The sequence below is a fragment of the Apium graveolens genome, chromosome 9 (genome assembly GCF_009905375.1).
Source record: "Apium graveolens cultivar Ventura chromosome 9, ASM990537v1, whole genome shotgun sequence".
NCBI classification, from domain to species: domain Eukaryota; kingdom Viridiplantae; phylum Streptophyta; class Magnoliopsida; order Apiales; family Apiaceae; genus Apium; species Apium graveolens.
Window position 1 is genome coordinate 288219264 of NC_133655.1, and position 4172 is coordinate 288223435.

The following is a 4172-nucleotide window of genomic DNA, read 5'->3' on the forward strand; positions in this document are numbered from 1 at the left end:
TATTTAGCTAATGATTAGTTACTTTTTATTTTAATATAATATTAAACCTAAATTTATTATACTTAATTTTAAATTTACATCAAAACTTGGTAAAATTAAATTGAATAATTTTAGATAAATTTTTTTATTATACTATAAATAATTTTAGGTTGCAAACTGTTATAGTTTAAAATTTTAGAGCTAAAATGAGATTGAAGATAAATTTTGTGATGCAGTAATTTACGGTGCATAAACTTTTTGAAAAACTAAATTATCACAAATACCCCTCTGAACATTTGACTTAACGTCAAAAACGTCAAAAGGCATGCAAACGGTTTAAATTTAAAGTATTAAACCTGAAATTCACCCAAAGTTTAGGTACTTAAAATAGTCTCTCTTTTTTTTTTGTTTGCTACAGCAAAAGAAGTTAATGAAAAGGTTATAATTTGTCCATCTTAACTCTGCAGAATTACGTGGATCTCTAACATTTGCATCAGCGCGACTAGATTATCTAGCATAGATGTTAAACAACTAGTTCCGAGATGTAATTTCTACCAGGTTCTTCATATGATCTTCGTAAAAATAAGCAATGCATTGCATCCTGAAGGATAGTTAGATTACATAAACTGAACACATGAAATAGGTAATATCACACGGTATGGGGAAATGCAACCACACTGTGAGAAAAACGGCTAAATACTATCGGTCCAAAATCAGTTTAATTTGACCTAGGTTGTATTTGTGGAGTTGTATTTAACTTTGTTTTCTCGTAGTGAATTAGTATTAACCCCTAGAAAACAAAGCACATGAAGATATCTAGATTTATGCACACTACAGTTAACATTACACAGGGTGATTACGAAACAGGACATTTACGACAGGTTTTTAACACTGAATCGGAGTGCTCAATCCATCTCTGTAGCATTATTTTCACTGGGAAGTGTTACGATCACTGTCACGTCGATATCAGACGAGATAATCATGGCAAGGCCTTCATCAGCTGGAGAACAGATCCAATACAAAATGTCAATAGGCTTGTTCCCCTCTGCAATGCTTATATTTGAATCAATATAGTCACTCCAACTAATATTCATACTGCAGATGCCATCGAAATTTTTGGACAGTTCCATTTGAAGAACTTGTTTCACACTAATTGAATCCAAATTCACAATGACATTAGAAGATTCTTTTACTAGCAAAGAAAATTCAGATGTTGCTTTGTTTCCGAGCTCGTGGATCGATATCGCCTTATTAATGCATGTCACTGCAACTGACCTTTGCATCTCACTGTCTATTGTCGAGTTCATTTTAGCATATTTGAAGATCATAGTTTGTCCCTTGGTTTCCTCTACAGTTGCACGAGAAGGGGGGTGATGAAGAGTTGGGCTTGATTTTCCGACATTAGGGAAGTAAAACAAAGGTGAATTTGGAGTTTGAGATTCATTCATGAGGTTAATGTGAATTTCAGCCCATCTCTTGAGGAAGCTTGCTATTGATAGAGGGTCAGCAATAAGAAGGCTGCAGCTAATTCCTATTGAATATGATCCGCATTTGAAATTCGTAACCTGCAAAAATCAAGTCATTTATATGTCAAATTTACGATGTTTTTGTAGCCTCGACCATTTTAAATTTCTGACCTACAAAAATCAAGACATTGTTCATAAGTCAAATTTACGATGTTTTATAGTCTCGTTCATTTTAATCAGCTCAAAACGGTTTTTGTTGTCAAATGTAAGGTGCTTTATCAAACCCGTCTTTGTGGTTTAGACCTTAAAGCAACCTTGTGTAGGACTATTTCGACAGCTTTTAGCCGTCGTAAATGACTTACAAGGATCATGTAGACGAAAATGACTAAACCTACCAATAGGTGTTGGTGCGGTGGTTGAGCTCTTGTATCCCTTGCGGGAGGTCAGGAGTTCGACTCCCGGCGTGTGCATGTATAATCGATTAGAAAAAAGAAAAGAAAATGACTTAACCTTAAAAAAGAAGGAATGCATAAATTGCCTGAAGATACATTAATGGAGAAAACCTAGGGTCCTGATCATCAATACTCTCCCAACAAACAAGCTGATTCTGCACTTCTTTGTTCTCAACACTCACAAACTCCCCCATACTTACCGCGATTTGCGCTTCAACTAACCTTATAACTGTCATTTGGTACAATCTCTAGTCCACCATCATCAACCCATCTTTGCCTCCCTGCCAGCATCGGTTTCTCAGATAACGCGATCCCATCGACGTCTTAGTCCAACCCGCCACAACCCAACCAGAATCCTCACTAGATGCCTTGTTATAACATAAAATCACATGAAAACTGAGCTTAAAAATGCCTGGCTGCATGTCTTTTGTGATTGAGATTGGAAATAATGGCCTTGGAGGAGTTGGTTTGTGTGGTACAATAGTTGAAACACCTTCATAACTTATCATGAACTTGTCATTGTTTGCCATTGCAGTCTTCTTGTGAAATCCTTTGATTACTGGTACTTGTATATATACTAATATAGATTATACTCCCTCCGTCCCTAAATACTTTTTCCGTTTGTGTTGAACATGTTTGCTAATGCACAATTTTGATCGTTAATATCTTTAATTTCGTATTATTATTAAACATAAAAACTTCAGTGTATTAAATTACTCATAAATACGAATCCAACAATATCACTGATGACTATATTTGATCTTATAAATTAGACGTAAATTAGTAGTTAATGGCTTAACATGAATAGTATAAAAATTCAAAAAAGAAAATGTATGTTTTTTGGACAGAGAGAAGCATGCAAATGCTGGTAGATGCATTTTAAATGTTTACAGGTGAAAAATCAGTTCTTATTTACTGTTGACAAACATAAAATCTTGTTTTCATTGTAATTAAATATTATTTATATTCAACTGCCACTCTGTCAGGCAGTGGGACCGCAGAATCTTTCAGTGTAATTTTCATGTGATTCATAGTTAGCGGAAATTTTCAGCTAATAACAAATTAAAATTTTAAAATTGAAAACTCAAACGTGAATAGAATAATAAGTCATGTATTCATATCATTTTTTGTACTAAATTTATTGTGAAAATTTTTAGAGTTTAACCGATGGGGGCATTTAAGTAATTTAAGCAAAATATATGCTCCAACAATATTTCAGTACTTCTTAAACTACTAATATTTGATTTAATTCACTTCTAAATTTTAACAATTCATCTACAAGAATGTCCAAACCAATATTTTAAAATATAATATGAAGGTAAGATCTTTCTCTCTCATGTTATTTTAATCAGAAGAAAAGACTTTTAGTAATATAATATTAAATAAGAATTGAGTATAGATAACATTATCAATAATGTTATTTATTTATGTCCTAAATTACTAATAACTAATTTTTTATAGAGAATTTACCAAAAATATCAATTTTTCTAAGTTTTTTTGCGATTTTACTATCTTCTGATTTTTTTTGCAAAAACACGGAATAAACCAAAATTAATCATATATGCAACTAGTTGAATAAAGTTTTTTTGGTTGATTTGAGATTGCATGTAGTTGCATAAACTCGTGCATTCCGTTGATTCCAGTTGCCAAAAAATCTTATTTTTGTAAAAAAATTTGAAAAATAGTATTTTTGCAAATTAAAATATTTTTTTGCAAAATTTTTAAAAAAATGACAGTATTTTCGTAAAAATATTTTTAGATTTGAGTATTTTTAACAAAAACCCTTTTTTATATTATATAGAAAAATAAATTAAGAGAATGTTGTACTTGCTCAGCTACTTGTTATCTTGTATACGTTTAAAGAGTTTGGGCTCATACACAAGTTGGCAATCTTCCTATCAAATTAATTATTTAATTAATTACGAGAAAGTAATGTGCTATTTTAATTAAATGTCACTACCCAATTAGTTGCCGACTTGTTAGACGTCGTAAAGATTGTTAAATTCTGCTAAGTTTTTAATATTTTATTCATAAATAATTACAAACAATATTACTTCCCATCATTTAGTTAGTAAGATTAGAACATTACATAATAAGACTACTAATTGATGTTTGGCCAAATATGTTTGTTTTTAATAGAAGTTCGTTTGAGGTTTTTTAGGATTTTTAATTATTGACAATCTTATTTTCTAATAGTTCTACATAAAATGCCACCCTTTAAATAAAAAAAAACATATTACTCGGGATAAAATATACTATATATAATTTAAATATT

At 31.1% G+C, this 4172-nt stretch overlaps 1 pseudogene; it reads right to left on the reverse strand.

Moving 5' to 3' along the window:
• Positions 1-674: 674 nt before the first annotated feature.
• LOC141687296 (uncharacterized) lies at positions 675-2420 on the reverse strand (annotated as a pseudogene).
• Positions 2421-4172: the final 1752 nt, after the last annotated feature.